Genomic DNA, 20,609 nt, shown 5'->3' on the forward strand with positions numbered 1-20,609 from the left:
CCATTTGACTTTTTTTTAAAAAGTACAACAGTTATATTCTAGTGCATGGCTTCATCTGTAGGCGGATTGCATCTGCACAGACCCTCTCCAATGCAGAGGTTTAAATATGTGCAGTAGATACTTGCCCTCGGACACATGGTGTGATCTGTGGGGTTGTCATATGCAGGGACAGGAGTTGGACTCAATGATCGTTGTGGGTCCCTTCCAACTCAGGACATTCTATGATACTTGAAACAGACACAGTCAGCAGCAGTGATAGGACTTGGATTGCATGGCCAACTGCACAGTGATTGCTTGTGGGGATGTCTGCAGCACTGTGCATCTGTACCATTTCCTCCATGAGTCTTCTGGAGAAGGATAAAATGATGTCTGACCATGACCTGCTTGGAATTTGGCAGGACATCTGCCCCTGCCCTGGCAAGATCCTTCGCTGCATTAAGAGGTTATCTGTGGATGCACGATTCAAGACCCACACTAAATAACATGGTATGCTTGCTGAAAAAAAAATACCATTTCATGCTTGGCAAGTGCTGCTCATGTTGTTTGATGGTTGCAAATGTTCAGAAAGTTACCAGCTATTTATGAGGTTATTGAAGGCTTCGCAATTTTAACAATATACTGTTTCATTATTGTGAGCACTTATGTAAGGTATAGGTTGGCTTTGCTCAAGTTTGTGGCCATTTAAAATTCTAACACCGGTAATCAATATCAGATGTCTTAAGTTACCAGCCAAACAAGAAGAAGCGTGGTAGATGCTTGAAAAAATTGGTAATATCTCATGGGAAAGTTAATTGCTCAAATTATTGAGAAGATATTGCAAATTCAAAGACAATTAGAAACTCTTCTGTACATTTTGTCATCATGAAACATCTATGTCTTATTATTTTAAATTAATATTTCAACTGGCTCATGTTTAATTTATTCTGTGTAGCTGTTCTGGTTTTGTCCTATTGACAGAGGAAGTAACGAATGAATGTGCTCTGATTTCCCAATTCCCCATTTAATAACATATATTAAAAAATTAAGAACAAGCTTTAAGGCACATCCCGCTGCATGGCTAGTTGTCTTAAGAAGATTAGCAGACTTTATGGTATCCCAGTCCTTGCTGTGCTGGGATCTCAGCTGCCAGTTGCTGAAAGGCTGGGCTCTCCCCTCATGTACACACAAGTCATTAAAAAATATAATTGTTGGTATTTTAATTGCCTAAATTAGGTGATCTTGATACTGCCTAAATTGGGAGATGTGCATGATATTCATTAGGCCAAATCCATTGCTAACATAAAGCCACAGAAGGAGATGGTATAAATGCAACTAACTCTGGTGATCTAGAAAAGCCTTTGATACAAGACTTCTTATTTCAAGATAAAAATATCAGCTATTATCTTCCTGTGTGTTAGTGCCAAAGGATAGCACAAATGAGATTCTCTGCCTCAAACCTTGTAGTTGCAAACCATCTAGGTAAGGTTTCTTTTGCATGGTCTGCTTTAATATGTCTTTTCCAAATCACGACTCCAGTGTGGCAAACACTCTCCAGAAATACATTAGACTGAAGTTACCAAAGAGAAATTTTGAATGTTTGAGTCTCTTTCTAATCATTTAATCACAGTCTAATTTGAAATGTTGAGCACTGTCAGATCCTGATATCTTGTTGCTCAAAAAAGTAGCTTGTTATGTGAGAACTTTGGTATGAAAGAAAATGACTTGTACTCAAGCAAAGCCCTGATATTTTACTGGGATGTGTTGAAGTTAATTTTGCTATGAAACAGAACATGACCAGGTATAGCAGCAGGCTGTACCAAGAGATGACAGTGTCCTCTTCCTGAGGACTGCAGTTACACCTCTGTGTTAAGTTACAGAAGCCAGTTTGAGGGCTGGAGGTGAAAAACCAGGGTATCTCTCTGGTTTCTGAAAGCTTCTGCACAGATGGATGTACCAGATTTCACTGTGTACTTAAATATTCAGTTAAATGGTAACTCAAGTTTCCTAAAATACCTGAAAATCTGGTGTGGACACCCTCTGCACACTAGTCAAAGATGGTAGTTTACCCATGGGACCAGCCAAGCTAAAGACTGAATGTTCAAAAACCGGTGTGAATGTTAGAAACTGGTCTTTTTAAATAGAAAATCCATTATAGATGCAATTCCAGGGTCAGACACAAAGTAAAGACAGCACAGGCAGGACTGTCAGACAGACTCTGGCAAATCTGTCTGGCTGAGAGAGGCAGAACGTGTGCATTGGCTTCCCCTGTTCACACTGCAGCCCGTTAGTAGACCCTGTTGCTGATGACAAATATTCAGTGTGGTACTTATTGAACTGGAGTGGCCAAACTGCAATTACATATTGGTATTTGTCAACTCTAGTTTAATAATAGGGGAAAAAAACAAAAAACAAAAGCAACAAAAAACCCCTCCCCCCACAAGAATACCACAATTAAACAAAACATAGGTTTTCATCTGGAAAAATTCCAAATCTACAACTGAATTCTCCTATAGTCAGAAAGCAGGCAACCCAGAAAATTCTTATCCTTTAAAATATTTATGCTAAATCCCACAGATAGCTATAGTATCTTCATTTTTGATAATTTCTATCCTTTTGTGCAATAAGACATTTCCAAATGACTCCCTCCTGACAACGTTATAAAAGAGCTATAATTTCTTTTCTCCCTCCTTTGCTGTGCTTTACAAAGTCACATTCCACTGCAACATTTGAAGCATGGATAGAATTTGACAGTACTTCATGAAAAATATACTTTTCAAGAACAGAAATAACAAATGCCCAGGAAATTGTTATTTTTTCTGTTACTGTCAATTAAATCCATGGAAAGGGAAAAAAATACACTGCAAAGTTGCTGAAAGATTCACCACCAACAACTGTTTTTTAAATACAGAGAAAACTTCAGGAAACTTCAGTGACATGATTTCTACAAGTAGGAAATTTTGAAACTAAGAAAATTTAATTTAGAAACCACTATTATAATTTGCAACTTTATTTATACTTTGCCTCCTATTCTGCAAATAAGTTTTCCACATTTTTGTCCTAGTATTAGGTGTTCCATTTCAAGTTAGGCAGATGTTGTAAGGCCAAAACCTCACTTTTCATTAAATTTATGAATCAGTTTTGCTACAATGATGAGCTTTAAAAGAAGTGAAGCTATCTGATATTTCCACTATAGGAAACCAATATTCTTCTATATACTCAAAATTTTTATTTTTTTTTTTAATTTTACTCCATGATAATAGATTTTTCTTTTCCTGATTTACACATTTTGGCCCATCTGAATACCCTTCATCTTTCAATTAGTTTCCCTATTACGTGTATAATTAAAGACAAATCAGATTATGGTGATTAGCATATATTATAAACTGTTTTACTGATTTCTGAGGGTATATTTCTACAAGGGATAACATAGAAATTAGAAGCCTAATTAGGACAAAATTACCTTTGCTAATGAATCTAAGCAGTAGTTAAATCCTCTAACAAAAGATACATTTTTGTGCTTTGGAGGTTGAAGGTGTGATTCTTAGAAACCAACATTAGGAATAAAACCATGGAGTTTCAAGATTTACAAAGGGCTCAGCTCCAAAACACCCGAACTAATTATTTGAAAATCTGCAGCCACTGGGTCTAACTGTGGTTACTTAAGACATTCATAATATTGTAGAAGTCTGAGCAGAGAAGATATACCTCTGTGTGAAGTACAGCTCTTCCTATTGTTCTTGAGGGTCATGGGGACAAAGAAGGAGGTTTGAGGAGAGAATGCAAAATTTTACACATGGCAGGAGGGTATGGTCAGGCAAGAACAACCGCACCTCACCAGTGAGGTTGGTGTGCGGCCATGCGCTTACCCTGAGTATAGTACCCAGACAAAGAGACTTAACTTTGCAGTGGATGAGGAGTTGATGTAGGGCCATGGCAAAAGAGTCAAAGGCAGAAAGCTGCAGTAGAGGGATGCCAACACATCTATCTGTCCATGCTGTAACTCCAGTGGTACCACTCCCTTATTTAGCCAGAAAGCACACTGAATTCAGGAGCAGTTGTTGTAACAGAAGAAAGCACCTCTAGGTGTTGAAGCACATGCCCAGGGGCTCAGGAGACCCAAGGTGATTTGCAGCCACAGTGCTGAGTACACAATGCTTGGAGGTTGGTTAGTCCCAAACCTTTATGTGCATTTGAGTTCTTGATTTTCCTGTGAATTAGGAATCAAAATAGCTCTGATGGCTTTGATCTCAGTATCCCTGTCCTAGAGTCCCCTATCTGTAGAAGGGTAAAAATAGTACTTTCTACTTCAGATATTCTAAGTATGCTGAAAAGGGAGGAGTGGTTCAATGGTAGAAATGAAAGGGCATAAAAGTACCTAAAATCCACCAAGTAAGGAGTGCCAGAGCTATTTCAGGCACAGTCCTTCCCCAGACTTGGACCCTTAATGAAGTAGCAGTATTCTCCAGAGGCTTTCTTTCCCCTCACCCACAGTTCTATGCTAGGACAGATATCTGCACTCGGCCTGGAACAGAGCACTTCTTCCCCTCCTTCTTCATTGAGATGTATATTTGGAACATGAGAGTCAAACTGTTCCTCTTTAAACAGCTCTATTTTCAGATCCTAATTACCTGCTGAAACTTTCAGCCTCTGAGGTGAAGTTTTCCAGACCAGGTTTCTGACCCGGATTAATTTCATTCAAGTGTGTAAGTAACAAAGCACAGCTATTCTTGTAGACAGGGAAAATATTCTCCCTTCATCTGAAGGAAAAAAGTGATAGATTGTTTTAAACAGCTCCGGTGTTGAAATGGGTTGGATCAAGAAAAGACTGAAACATTATAGGAAAATAGCCCTTGGAGAGGTGATGAGCCTTTTGGTGTTCCAGTAAAGCTGGCCAGGGTTTGGGGATGATAGTTTCCATATGCATGACTGGTTTGCACAACTATTTCCTCATATTCTGCATAAAATGAGGCAGTGCTGTGCATGGCAATACTGTTCATTGTATGCATTAAAATACCTCACTAATTGGTGAGGCGGGCCATACCTCCACCACTCTGCTACAAGGAAGGGTATGGGAAGAGTGAACATGTAGAAGAGAACAAGCAAAGTTGTCCATTGGAGGTGAAGTTTTGAAGTCCAACAGCTGGGTAGCTTTTTTCCCTAAATAAAAACCCCCAAAACCAAAAAACCAGACCTACTACTTCAGTCACTGAGCATGTGTGTGTACGTTGTTCTTAAATTAAAACTGGCTTAGCTTACTCCAGCCTATGTGCATCAGGCTGTCAAGATTGGGTCAGTGTATAGTATGAGAGAAAATGAACTATATTTTTCAAAAGGAGTATTTGTGGACTTAAAAATGGAAATAACTGCACAGAACAGAAGGAGGCAAAAGGAGTAAAGGAGTTTTTGGAAGATCTGAGGCTTATAAGGGATTTGTATCAGTTTTCAAAGCATATCTGTAGTACTGGAGCAGTGTTGTTTGCAGACCATGGTCTCATCAAAGGACTTGTGAATCCCAACTAGACTGATGGGACTAATTGTGAACTACTGTTTAATAAAAGAAGCAGTTTTCAATGGGTGTCACTGGCAGAACTTGGGGCACTTCATTCAATTTTTTGGCAAATTAACTTAAAATTTTAATTGGTGATTTGGTATTGAGGAGAAGAAGACCATTAAATAGTTAGGAAAACACCTTTCCTTCCCATTCCTCAGACTCAACTTAAGCCAAACACCTCCCGAACCTTGGCTCTCCTTGTTTCCACCGTCCTTCACACTCAGTCCCTCCCAGCTCCTCCAGTGAGACAATAGACAGCGCTGGATGGTGAGTCTGTTCATAAGGGTTTCTTTCATCTGCTTCTCCCTTCTTACTTGTTTTCCTCTGTCAACCAGCCACAGGGTTGTCCCTGCCCCAGCATGGGTCACATATGGCCATGGTCCCTCTGAGGTACCTCCTTTGGCACAAAGCAGCTCCTCCCAACAATGTGTCTCCAGCCATGTTCCCAGCAATGGCCTCCAGTATGTGTTCTTTGCCTCCTCTCAGTTATCTCCCAGTCTGTGATTCCTCCTGTGTCTCCTCTCTCTTGTTTAACCACGCTGGATGAAGACACTGGGGATGCTTGGGTGGCTGGAGCTCAAGAAAATGAAAGGAATCATGAAACCTTTTAGGACGACGGTGAATAAGAACCAATTTTCCTGGAGAACAGGGTGTCCCAGGGTCCTAGTGGCAGTTAAGAAAGTATTAGGGGCACTGGCAGCTGGTGTGTGCTGTAAGGGAGAGAAGGACAAGGTACCAGATGCGTGCAGGAGGTGCAGAAGAACTGGAACTGAGTGCATGAGTTACTTGGCCATGATTTGGAAAGAGGAGGTGTCATCCCTGATGCACAGCAAGTGGTATGTCTGAGACAGCGGTAAACACCCCTGCCCAGACAGCAGTCCAGCGGGGTTTAGGCTGACAGTCCAGCTCTGGGAGCCTGCAGGAAGCCGTCCAAGTCTGCGAGGAGTAGGGCAGTGGGGAGATAGGTTATATTACACCCTTCCTTTAAGCATTTCCTTTTGGCTAGCTCGGGTTTCTGTCTCTTAGCCTTCAAGGTTGGCGTAGTCAAGGGCTGTAAATCCCTCTCTGGGAGGCAGCCAGAGGCAGTCACTGCTGCAGCAGTTCTCTTTGTGGCTTTATGTCTGTCTGACTGTTCAAAAGACGCTACTGGCAGCTCTGCTCCAAGCACAGCTACCCACATGTCCAGGTTTTTTTGAAAAAAGCTAAATTTCAGACAAAATTAGCTGACCTTCCTTATGCACTCTATCACTGGGCAGAGACTAAAGAGCAATCAAAAAAGAAAAAGCTGGGACACTCCTGGGGATGTAAAGCAAAATTGCCTTAAATAGGTTATTGTCTTATATCCTGAGGATTAAATGGATGGGTTCCTTTCCATTTTCCTTGGCCATTGTTGCCATGTAGCACCTGTGCTTCCTCTTCAACACAAGGTCTTCCAACAGGCTTGTACAATAATTTGTCTGCTGGCACCTGCGAGCTCGGCGGTAGCCCTTAGGCAGTGACATGAAACAGCCATAAATCACAGCTCCAGCAGAATCCCCAGAGCAGCTCTCACTGCTCTCCTGCACGAGTTGTAGCGTCTTGACACCAAAATTTCTCTCTCTACTTGGAGTAGTCCTAAATTGAGGCCTGGTCTGACACAGTCCCCAACCTTTACTACCCCTGCCTGACTGGGCTGGGGGTTACCGTTGTTTGATTGATCTTTCTCTTTGTTCTTGTCCTCTGAGGTAGACACTCCTCAGAAAGGTATCCTTGAACTTGAGATAACTTGGCTTTTTCTCATTGACAGTCTATAACCATCACTGTGACACATATTACGTCTTGCTACAACATTTGCTTAACCTCAGGAAGGTTTTCTGTTGAGGTAAGCCCTGATAGCCTGATTAGCGTAGTTTTCTTGCCCTAGGAAGAAGTGTTTCCTGCAACATAACGTGCAACAACTGATAACACTTTTCTTCCCTCTGGCAGAATATATCAGGACAAAGAATTGCAGCCAAACACAGAATTCAAGACACAACAAATTTTAATTAATTTTCTGGAAGAATTTATTGTGGGGGAATCAGTGGGAGGTGAGAAGCAGAGCTTTCCCCTGTATTTCATTTTCCTTAGCTGTATGTGACAGTAGCTGTCTCTCAGCATGACTCTTTCTCGTAAGCATGCTCAGATGCAGCTGGAAGCTGGCTAGACTGGGATGTATGGCGCCAAACCTCTATTGTTTGGCTGAAGATTGGTACTTTAGAATGGTTTTGCTTTAAAAACAACTATCCTCCAAACTTTCCATTCACTGTGAGGTCCAGGAAAAGTTCTTGGTCAGGCAGGAATCATGGGAAAGGAAGTGATGTAATGAGTGCAAATCTACCATCACTCTGAGATAATTTCTTCAGGCTAAAAGATGAAAAAACTCGGAAGCATTTCCATGCCTGGGTAAGTCTTACCGATGAGCCATTGCTAGAACATCGTGCTTCAAGACAGACCTTTCACCAAAGAGCAGACAGACACTGCTGGTTGTGTACGATCACAGCTGGCTGAGAGCTCCAGCTAGGCTTACATGAGAAATGTTGGCTGCAACAGGAATGTTGGCTGGGGCAGAGGCATGTGTTTTAATACAGAAGACCTGTGCCAGCAACAGTTGTAGTGTGGATGCAGTCATGCTAACAAAAAGTGCTCTTGCCAGCACAGCATACACAAAGTATAACAGCAACAGAGGCTCCCTTTCCAGCTCTTGGCATCCATTAGGGGAATTGAACTAGAAGCATCTGCTCTTCCTGTGCAAGCTGAAGAGCTGAGGCCTTGGAGGACTGAGCATAACAGCCCTGCCAGGGGATGGTGACTACTGCCACTATCCTGATCAGCAGTTCCCACTAGTAGAGCAGGTTGCACCTTCAAACAGGGACAGACTTTGGGTGCAGAAGGAGCTGGTTCCTCCTGTGCCCTGGGGATTGCATTGATGTGCTTGTAACAGTGTCTCAAATTCAGGCTAATCCCAATTATCGATAAGTCCTTATAAAAATCCTGCTAAGAACAGTAAATCTTGCTACACAAACACTTGGCAAAAATCACAACTGGCTGGCTCAAGTAGGCTAAGCTAACTGGTACTGACAATTTCTTCAAACTGAGCACTCTCAAGACCTTGCAAAATGCACCCACTTTGATATATTCCTGGGGGTAGCATAATGTGAAAGCCAAAGGGTTCTCAGGGAGATGAGATTTTGGCTTTTCTTGGGAAGGAGAAACCCCATAACAACAGCTTTCCTTGTTAGATCCTAGCAAGTGCCAGTGGGAGGGAATTTTCGTTCATTAGACAAATGCAAATTCCAGAGGGGAGATTAAACCCATAAGAGTCTTACAGAAAATAAACATCCTGGTTAGTGAGAGAGGCTGGAGAACCAGTGCTAAGTGTAAACATTGGGTACTTTAACCTCAGACAGCAAAGAGTGTTAATGGATAACTTGATACACAAAGTAATGAAGAAAACCTCAAAAGTTCATTTGAAAGGGGTTACAGAAACTCTGTGTGTGTGTAAGATAAGGAAGGAGGCCAGCAAACACAGCTCTGTTGGAGGCACTGGGTGTGATTTTAAGAGGCAGGAAGAGGATCCGAAAAGCTGTTAAGGCTGAAGGAGACCCTGCTTCTAAGGGTAATGGGATTGTGATTTTCCCAACCTGAGGTGCAGGATACAGACAGGACAAAAGGAGATCATTCAGACAGTATCACAAGACAGAAGCAACCAGAAACACAGCTGAATTAATTCTACCCATGGAGGTAGTGTGTTTGCTTAGATAACAAACAGTTTATGTGATTAGAAAATAGTATGTTTTAAAAGTGATTCTGTGTCTTAGCACCCAGGATGTAAGCCGAGAAACCTTTCTAGTTCCTGAACTTTTGATGAACATCTAGGTGAGATCACAGAGGGGATTTCAGTGATCCATGTATCTGTCAGAACGGCAACTTGGTATTGTGTAGGCAATTTAGGCAGATCCTAGACTGCTAGTGACATAACATAAAATTGTGCTATAACATAAAATTGTGAAACTATCAACCAGGACAACACTCTTTTGATGTGTCGTTCTCAGAAAGGGAAGAACTGGGGTCAAATGGGGCTGCAGTTTCAATTGCAATGATCACAAGAGAGTTGAGTTCAGGATCCAGAGGAGAGATGGGAATGTGAGTGGTAGTATTAGAACTGGAGTTTAGGAGGGTGCACTTCAGCTCAATGAGGAATTTGCTAGGTAGAATCCCATGGAAAGTGTCACAAATGGGAAGAACCGTGATGTTCAAAGGAAAACTGGAGTTCAGGAAGCCCATGTTGTACAGGAAGTCTGAGCATTGCAGCAAAAGGCCAGCATGGTAAAGTGGGGAGTTTCTTGATGAACAAAAACATGAAAAAAGGAGCATACCAGCTGCTAACAGAAGGGCAGGCAGCAAAGTAGTTGTATGAAACCGTTGCTTGCGTATGTATATACAAAATCCATTAGGAAGAGCCTTGGGATGGCAACAGTCCTGATTTGAGTAGAAGACTGGAGTAGGTGCCTTCTCAAGGTATATTCCAGCCTACATTTTCATGATCCTATAGCTTCAATCTCAACAGCAGCTTAGTCTCTGAATAACTTCATGTTTCTTTTCCCAGAAAATACATATGAAAGACTCCACTGATCTATGTATAAATCAGTGGGAACTTGCAATAGTACCTTAATTTTTCATACAGATTAAAAATCCTTGGCCCTCCCCAGGCAAGAACACAGACCTTGAAATTATAAGGTGGGCAGAAGGTTGTGAATGTGGTGTGTGAAAGCTGGGAGTATGGTCAGATGCATGCCTACCCTGGATGTTTCTGGCTGGCTTAAAACTATTTGCTTCATAGCTTAGTTAAGTGATGCTGGTTGTTATGAATCTTGATAGCTGGGAGGGACTGGGTAATAGTCCTTTCTTGTTTTCATTGCTGGCCTGTATAATTGCAGTTAATAAAAGCGATGATTTATTAAAACGCACTTTATGCATTGCAGCTGTCCTCAGGCAAGGGGACAGTGTGTGCGGTTAAATATTCGGCCTTCAGAGCAATAGCAGAAAGTCTGATATTCTCCTCCAAAACATGTAGAAGAAGAATCACATCCCTTGCTGGGGACAGGGATTTGAAACTATATTCTCCGTCTTGCACTGGTTTCCCCAAACCATTTTGGTGCACTCATCTATACACCCACTGTCTTTCTAAATTGAAAAGGGAATGTTTTGTGCTTTTGGGGATTAGTGACTTGAGCAGAGCTACTAGGATGAGATCAAAGGCTCGTGGGAAAATGATGAGCTAGCTTTTCTGTAAGTGAAAACACAGCAGCAACCCTACCAGGGTTCTGTTGTTGCAGTGACATGAACACTTACGCCCAAATTCATCCCATCGCATCATAGGCACTTAATGAGGCACTTAAATTAAGAGTTGCATTGTCTTAAGATCTCTTATTCCTGTAGACAAGGAACTGCAGAATGCAATTTAGTCCTCCTACAACCTGAATTCCTCTTTCAGGGTGCCTCTCTCTGTCTGGATGCTAAGGAAGCCTTGGGTGACTAACGTAGGCATTTCAAAACTTCCTTTTTGTTTATCAGCTTGAAAGTCAGGATCTAGATATTTTGTCTATGTAAAGCTTACAAGTTGTGGTTAATTCTGTTGGATGAATGATTTGATGTGATGAGTCAGCCCATTGCTGATATACGCTACCCAGACAGTCTAGAGGATAATACAGAGGAAACAGGAGTCATTACCCTCAGTGTCTCTGCTGTGGACAGACGGACAAGAGATAAGCTAAGGGTAAGGTCTGAACTTAAAAACTAGTTCCACAAGCGAGCCAGGACAACAGCCAAATACAGTCAACATGCTGCAGCTGTCCTCCCTCCATTTTCTCCCTTCTGTTTCCTTCTTGGATGCATCAGACCTGCTGTGAGAGCAGTATGGTTTGTTGCATTGGTCTGCACATATTGACGGGATAAATTTCCAAGATTTCCATAAGCTTCTTTGTACAGCCATGTAAAGTAACTCTGACTCCATTGCTAGCTGTTTGAAACTCTGAAACATAAACCTATACATAAACACTTACTCCTTCCTCCAGTGCCTCTGGGTGATCCAATCCCATTGGAGATGCAGGTGAGCATGAGCTGATGGACTCTTCCCTTAGTCTGTGCATCCTGTCAACTGAGCTCTTCCAGAAAGGGTATGAGGTGATTAGGGTAATATCCTTCAGTAATATCCTTCAGTAATATAATTTTCCATGTAGGTGCTGCTGCATGTTAACTGTGTTGAGGATAGAATTCAGCCTTTAGCCTTTTCTTAGACCTGTTGGATTGCCTCCTGCTAAATGTTTCTTTACTTGGAGCTCATCTGGACTCATTTTGGACCTCAGCTGCAGTGTTTGAGAAGGTCTGATTCAATCATGTTATTTCTCAGCACCAGGTAAGACATCTCCAAACACATCTTCTGAAAGATGGCACTGCCTTTTCTTCTGCCTTCTCCCATTCCAAGACATGCAGTGGGCATTTACCATGCCCACCAGGTTTATTTCTGGTCAAGCTGGTTCTGCCATCCTTTAAAAAAGGTATCTATTGCCAGTGCATGGATGGAAACAGAAAGGGAAACTGCAGAGACAAGATTTAGCTTTGACATCAGGAAAAGATTTTTTTTAAACTGTGGCCTGAATTCCTACCTCTTGTCTTCAGGCACTTAAAAGAGGTGCCAAAGAGCCTGTTCAATAGGACTGGTTGCAAGTGGCAGCTACTGTGTTTGTTTGTTTGTTTGTTTGTTTGTTTGTTTGTTTGTTTGTTTTTCTTTTCTTTATTTTAGCTTGCCTCAGGTACCATCAGAAAATACCCATCTTTCTCTCTTGTCCACTTTCCTTAGGTCAGGGCTGGACCATGCTATGACTTCTGAGGTGTTAAAGAAGGTTGTCTGCATCCCGGAAATCCTCTTTCCTGCTGTGAGCCTGGAAAACACATCTCAAACCTCAAGAGTTGTTCCTATGAAATAAAGATGTTGGTACCTACAAAAGATGCTGGCTTTCCTGTTCAGATGTCAAAATACACATTTAACTTTTGTTTCATGCAGCTACCCACTTGTTTGAAGTTATAAGCACATGCTGAGTGTTGTTTTCCTTCTTTCCTTGTTTCAAAGTGTGCACTGCATGCCTATATAAAAGTATATTGAAGCGTAGGAAATCCTTCTTCCTTTCATTGTGCATCTACTGGACCTGACACCCATTTGTTTAAACAAAAGGAGAATTTTGAAAAAGTGGAAAATCCCAAGAGCTTAATTGAATTAACTCATTTTTTGCCTTTCAGTAGATTACATTTACCTCATCTTGCGGAGTAAGACTCCTGAAACTTTCCACATGTTCCTGAGGGGCCCAAACCCCCTTGGGTTTCAAGGCATCTGATTAATTGGGGATGACTCACATGACTGCGTAAGCCTGGCCACAGATGGAGTGGGCTCCATCTCACTGGAAATGATCTGGACGATATGAATTTTATACAAAAATAGAGATTCTTAGTTAATCTAGACAGAAATAAGTTGTGTAGACATAGTTAACTGTTGCAGTACACAGAAGACCTGTTCTACACATGCTCTCATGGCATATGGACAGCCAGCCAGGCTGTGCAGTGATGGGGAGGCTGTCACCACCCAGGTGGTGCTGCCCACTGCAACATCCGACCTTTCAGCAACACAACACACCAAACCTGGAGCAGCTGTGCAGCTTCCAGCAGCCAGAGTGGGGCTGCTCCAGCCTGGGCCAGCACATGGATCCTTGCTTGGTAGGATTACAGCAATGACAGCAACTACAGCCAAGTGTTTCCATATGACTTTGAAGTGCATTTTTCCTTTTTCATTAATAGATAACTATCTTGTTTCCCCAAAGAAGAACAGAGCATGATTTACTTCCCAAGGACAGCCTTGTGCCTGTCCACAGGACGGAAACATCTGTGGAGGTGAGCAGGGGTAGTGAGGACCTTTTCCTCTGTGCAGGTTTGTGGGAATTTATTGCAAGCCACTTAAAGGTTTTATATCAAGCGAGTAGAGTGTTATTGTCCTGGCACCCACAAATATTTCAGGGCTGGGCTTCTCTGTGCATTTTACTTTTTGCTTGCTGTATATGACATGCCAAAGACAATTAATTAGAGGGGCTGCAGCTGCACTGTCACTGAACCTGAGTGATGGCCAGCAGCCTGCCTGGAGATCGGGTCTGTGTCTGATCACACTGGAAAGTGTGCCCAACCTGACCAGGTGCAGGCCACCTTTAAGGGACCTGGCAGGACCTGCAAGGCATCAGTGTTGCATCTACAGCCTGTGTGAAGCCCACTCATCATACAGCACCACTGTGCCGTGTGGCAGGAGTGGTGGGATCCAGGGACTCTGTACATCCCCAGACACTCTAATCCCAAAGGAGATGTTGACACAACCAGGGAATCTGTGGGACAGTGGGGAGCAAGTTCCTTGCAACCCCTCTCCCTTATTGTTACCTACCAACAGTATTAGTGTCTTACGTTTTATGGGAGAAGGTACACAGGTAGTATATAGCCTTTGGAAGGATGGAACAGGTGAATAGCTCAGAGGCTATCAACTTCAAAAAGAGAAAGAAGCTGGAAAGATGTAACACAAAACTACCATTTGAATGCTGGATGCTCGTGCTGATTTTGGAAGGTGGTTTGGAAACTTAAGGGGCTTAAAGCCGCAGTAAACCAACATTAAAAAAAGAAACAGGTTCTCCCGCCCTCCTTATCTGTTAGACTAAGATATTGCTCCAAAATGTTTACTGTGCCAAAGGGCCTATTCATAGCTGTTCATAGTGATAGGGGCTTTGACTCCTGCCTGTCAAGACAGAGTCTTAACAAATGATTCCTTGGAAATCAGTGCTACAGGCCCAATCTGGCAGTCATTGCTTTGGAAGAGCCCAGAAGATTTGTCTGAAAAAGGATGACAGGAGGCTCTTCTGTTGTGTTTCTAATCCTAATTGGTATAAACCGTAATAGGATCTGTAATGCTGTAATGCTTCAGTTGTTCAGATGGGTGATTTGGCAATTGTTTTCTTCTTCTTCTGGCATTTTCCTTTTTTTTTTTTTTTTTTTTGATTAGAAATATATCTATAGGAAAGAATATTCTATTTTATGGAACTGGTCAAAACTGGACAAAACCAGTATAATCAATTACACTGTGCAGTGACTGACCTTATTCTAAAGTAATTGTCAATTTCCAGTTGGTCCTCATCTCCCCATCACTCTGTCTTCTCCAATGCTGGCAGTTCTCTTCATTCCCAGGCATTCCCTTCATTCCCAGCTTGCAATGTCTGAGATGAATCACTATGAAATATAATTAAGCATGTTTAGGAGGCACAATCTGCTACTGTGCTGGTATCTTCGATAACTGAGGCATAGAAAAGGATAACTCAATTTTTTTCAAGTGTAGCACACCTATGGCTGTCAAACTGAATCTCTGTGCCCTACTGTTAAAAATTAGGCATCTGGTATAGTATTCATTTTCAGAAATCCTTTTTTCTAGTGTCTGAAAATGGCCTCTTGCTTTACTGTGTTGATTTTAAAATACACCAGAAATGCATTTTCCTGCATAACTATTCACTCTGCCTTAAGAATATAAAAAAACCCAGATGTGACTCATTTTCTCTTACATAGTCCAAACATTTCAGCAGGTGGGCTATTTTCCTTACCAGCCTTTGGACTCCCCACTGTTCTTAATAGGATTATTTGGATAAATAAACTCATCCAACTTTGGCACTTTATTAATCATACACCTGAGGCAGAACATGCAGAAGTTAATAGAAAGAAAGGATGTTTGCTCTGGTAAGAAATGAGCTCATGTTACTTTGCCATGAAAAGGCATAAAATTCTTCTTGCCTGGAAAAAAATTACATTTTTTTGCTTAAATCTCCAGGTTTATTTCTGCCATAGTTCAGTGAACATCAAAAAGTTATCAGGTTAGAATATAGTTTAGGAAGAGAAAAGAAGGAAGAATTATTATAACTATCTTATGGCTAATTGATGTTCCAGGTAGGCATATGGATGTCACTTTTGCTTCAGAGTTATCCCTGTACTATTTTGCCAATGTTCAAACTCATTTCTTGCTTTCAGGCCCTATCTGCTTTGACTACCATCGGAGGAAGACCTAGCATACAGCAAAAGCAAGGGAAGTAAATCAAACAATGAAACAAAACCAGCTTCCACTATAGAGAGGAAAGACAAATTTTCAAAAAGTGAAATGATGAAACAAAATAGGATGGACATTCTGCTTTTCCTTCAGGGGTGAATGAATTAGCAATGCAAGGATGCAATGAGATACATATATCATGACATATTTCAAAGCCAATATTGAGATGGAGATCCTGAACAAGGGAAATTAAAAGATGAGCAGTGCTGTAAATATACAGATCACAGAAGAGGTGCAGATTAAACTCCTGTCTGTCATCCTAGATGGCCTTCATCCGCTTCCCAAACTCTGATCATCAAGGAGCAGAAAGTATAGTAAAATGTACCAATGGGATGTACCTACCTTTAAGATGAAATATTTTGGTTCTGGGAGTGACTGCCATGACTCAGGTTCTCTGACACACCACCCTGTGTAATGTTTCTTGCTTTCCCCTCATCATCTGACATTGTTGTAGAGGGATTACAGGATTACAGGTGCAGTGGAGCTGGTGCTGCAGTGGAGTGGAAGCAGAAGTGGGACTGAAGCACCTCTTGTACCTGATGACCGAAAGTGTAAGTGATACTGATGTGTTGTCCCAGTGTGCAAGAAAACATGCATTGAAAACAGATGCAACAATGGAAGAGGGCATTATCTGCTCCTTTTTCTTCTGCTGGGCTTACAAAAGCTCCTATTTGCTCACATCTGCTAGTAGAGCTACTCACGAAACACCCTTTGTCAGTTCAGTCCACATGAGCTGAGTTAACCAATACCTACAAACGGAGTTGTTTAGACTCACAGAAGTGACTAAGAAGATGGTTTCTGGCACAGCAGGGGAGAGTGGTGATGTGCAAGCTAAGAGCGCTCATCTCTTCGGGTGGTGCAGTTACGTTTCTTCCTAGTGTCAGGGCCTCCTGTGAATTCAGCCCAGTGAATTTATCACCATGCAAATGTGGATCTAGTTCCAACTGTGAATTTGAAGAGTGGGAATAGGATTTTAATGTTTTTACCAACTTCTTCAGCTAGAACTGAATTAGGATGTTTAGCTATGACACCTTAGAAACTAGCCAAATCTGTGAAAGCAATTTTTGTCAAACCATCTTATTTTGTATATAAAGTACTCATGAAAAATAGGGAAAGTTGTGGGAGAGTGCGTAGGTAATTTCACAGCAATGTAATTTCTCTTTATATTAGATACTATGGGAATAAACCAAGCAGACAGAGTGGCATGTTTGACAAGAGGTAGAGGACATGGCCCTCCACAAGGTCATTTTGTTTCTGGACAGGACATTTGTCACAGCTGCAGTACTGTTCAGCTTTGGATGAGAAGGGCGTGCAACATATTTTTAAATTAAATATTTAAGACACTGTTCCCAATATGAATGTGATCTAATGAACAGTGTGTACTGATCTCCGTTAATGATGACTGTGCTTGTGACCTTGGATAAATCATTGCATCTCTTTGTGTGTATTCTCATCTAACAAATGTCTTCCTCACGGATATGTAGTGAAGATTCATTAGTTAATGTTTACAAAGTGCTTTGAAGACATAAATACAGTTATTACTTTAAGAACTCTAAAGTTTATGAGGTTAAGAGGGCATCTTGCCCTTTGCATCCTACTCTCCAGTTGGGGGATGCAGTAACCATCCCATAAATAAATGCATAATTCACATCAGTCTTTACACATAGCTGTTATATATTACTAAAAGTCTTTATAATTCTACATGCTTACTGTCCACTTTCTGTGAGTGTCTTAATCATTAGCAATTAAGGAATAAATTATGTCCATTTTCACAAAAATGGTACACTAAAGATGAAAATTTTTTGCATGCACCAGTGTGATTTGCCACTCCAAACAACCACAGGGTGATTTTTTTTCAATCATTCTTTTATTCATATAACCTAGAGCACCTAATTTTCCAGGAAAATAGCACAATCCTATCTGGACCTAAGTGTTCCATTAAAATGAAATAAGATTGAAATTCATAAATTTATTGAGTACCAAATCTCTGGAAGACATTGGCAGGTATTGTTAGAAGTGTCTTTTCCGAGCTTGCAGATTAATATACCTGACTGACGTACCTCTGTGCTTCTTAGGCTGTAGCTTAAGATGCTACAGGAGATCTCTCTAGCACAGTGAGGCCACAGAAGTCTTGATGAGAGCTATTGAAAAAGCGTGACTGTTCATAAAAGCCTGATTAGAAATCATATATATTGCTGAACCTCAGATTTGCATCAATGAAAATGAAATCAGATTTTGTCACAGGTTGGTAAGTTAACATCTTTTCTTGGTCTTTGTGGCAAAAGTAACTGTAGTGTCATGGAAATAAGCAGCAGCAGTCAACTTTTAGAGCAGTTCAATGTTCCTCTGATTTATATAGAATCAGAATAATTTTGATTGGAAAAGACCTTTAAAATATCTAATCCAACCGTTAACCTGGCACTACCAAGTCCACCTCTAGCCCATGATCCTGAGAACCTCATCTACACATCTTTTAAACATCTCCAAGGATGGTGACTCAACCACTTCCCTGGGCAGCCTGTTCCAATGTCTGTCAACCCTTGTCACTGTAAGGTCCCTGTCTTAATGATAAATTAGTGTACAGTTACTGTCCATGACTCCATTTTCCTATGTCCTTCTGTTCTTTTGTACTGGGGTTGCATGTGTTCATTTCCATGGTGAAGATATGAGGATATGAAGGATACATGGAGATATGAGGAACAACAGCTGTGTGTCTGGCATGTCATGAAATGGGCCCTGAAAAACTGAATGAGGCCACTTTCCTTTACCAGAAAGGATTATCAACAGCAAAGCGGCAGGTTTTATGGCTTTGCTGCCATCTAGCAAAAGAAAGACAGCCTGACACTCACCCACCCGCTGGGACAGAGAAGCAAATTAGATTCATGACATAAGTGGAGGACAATGTGCGTTATTGCTGAGGTCTGAGCTGGCCATTCTGGCCTAAGGCTTTTGCATGTTGCTTGTTGACTGTTAAAAGGTGTTTTTGGAAGAGCAGTTATGGGGCTGCTATTCCTTCCAGCTTGTCTTTACTTGCCTTCGCTGGAGGAGTCTCCCTGGCTGAGACTGATTCATGTCATGCAGGAGTGAACCAGCCTGCTGCTGCCCCACCGGTACAGTTACACTGAAGGAGATGTGTGGCAAAAATAAGGAGACTTAAAATAATCCAGCGATGCCCTCTCAAGACAAACCTTCTCAGCGAGACAAGAGACTTCTTCCGTTCTGGGGAAAGCACAACACTCCTCATGTGGACAGAATACATTTGATAATAATCAGTGAATAATAACAGTCACCTTGATCTAGGTTTGATCAAGGCTCATTCTAAAAAACAACCCTTTAGCTTTTAAAGCATTTCAAGCAAGTCATTAGCTGATTCTGAGTTTATACTGCTTTATCATCTGAACGGTCTTGAACAAAGCTTAGTTACGTAATGATCATGTTAGGCTCCTAAATGAGTTTCCTTTCCTGTAATTATTAATTGTCCAGCTTCCCTCTTTCCTACAATCTCATTTTCTCCTGCAGTGTATGTTCCCTTCGCAGAGACAGATAACTAGATCTTACAGACAGGCATTTATGGTCTGTGTTCATTAGTTCACAGGCAAAGGAAGCTAAGCAGACTCTACTCTGATTTTCCTTTTGTTCAATGGAAACTGAACATTTATTATGGTTTTGTTGATGAGAAGAAGTTCAATTGCTAATGCAACACAGGCTAAAAATTCAGAGAAATAAATGTTTTTTGTTCTGAGCTCACGTGTGTTTTCCAGGGAAGGAAAAATCTTGCTAAACCTGAGTTGAGGTAATAGAAATGTGTCTGTGAGGCTAACAAACATTATAAGAATGGTGTGATTAGGCTCAAACTAAGCATTAACCAGATCATTCAGCCTGAAGGTTAAGCTTTAAAAGAAACTGAGGCAAGTTAAGATATAGACAAATTAACTGGTTAAGTCTGCCCTCTAGCAGTGTCCATTATATCATTGAAAGCAAGTCATTTTTCATGCTGGGTCGGATTAGACAGGTGGGGTTTTTTTGTTTGTTTGTTTGTTCTTAAGATAAAGTGAGAAGAAAGGTAATTTGTCTGTCAGGAGTATGTCAGAAGCAATGAGACTCACACTCACCTGAGTTTCTGGGCTATTGGTTTTTCCTAGGGCTTATGAATCCAGCATTAAATCACGTTCTAGGTCTCTAGGTTATATCTGATGTTACATGAATGCAAATATGTATTAGGTAGTTTAGGAAATGCCATCTGGAGAAGGATTTTGACCAATCTTCCTTCCTGCTCAGGTGCAGGTGGCTGAGGAAGGGCATGGGGCATACCTTACCTTCCTTGCTGGAGCTGTTGGTTGGACAATCCCCTCCAGCAGAAGCTAGGAAAGCTCTCAAGGCGAGAGGGCTGGGTCACACATTCGGCACCTTCAGAGCCACAACTCTTCTCAGGGTGGTATGCATCGGGCTATAATTTCTCAGGGTGTGATAGACATCACCACATCCATGTCCACTTCAGACTCACAGGGTGACAGGCTGGAAGAAGGGAGCTGGAGACTGAGAGTGTCCAGGGAACCACCATGGTCCATGAGGATGCATGGGCTGCTGGGTGAAAAAGCTGGGGTGCCGTGGGACCCTGCTCTGTACACTGGTTCCTGGGTTCTGCTCCTCTTAGTCTTCTTTTAATTTCATCAAGTCCGGTAGATCAGAAGGGAGTGGTGTCTCTGCTCAGATGTGCACTGGTCACCAGCCCTGAAGAGCTCCCCCTTCTAGCGTGGTGTCTGCAGTGCGGTGACATGGGCTGCATATGCTCTTTGTGGGGCTCAGCCTCTGCACCTAAGAAGAGAAATATTCATGTATGCTAAGGCAAAATAAAGGGCATTAACCAAGCAAGAAAAAGAGAGAATAACT

This window comes from Columba livia, chromosome 1 (assembly GCF_036013475.1).
Source record: "Columba livia isolate bColLiv1 breed racing homer chromosome 1, bColLiv1.pat.W.v2, whole genome shotgun sequence".
Classification (NCBI taxonomy): Eukaryota; Metazoa; Chordata; class Aves; order Columbiformes; family Columbidae; genus Columba; species Columba livia.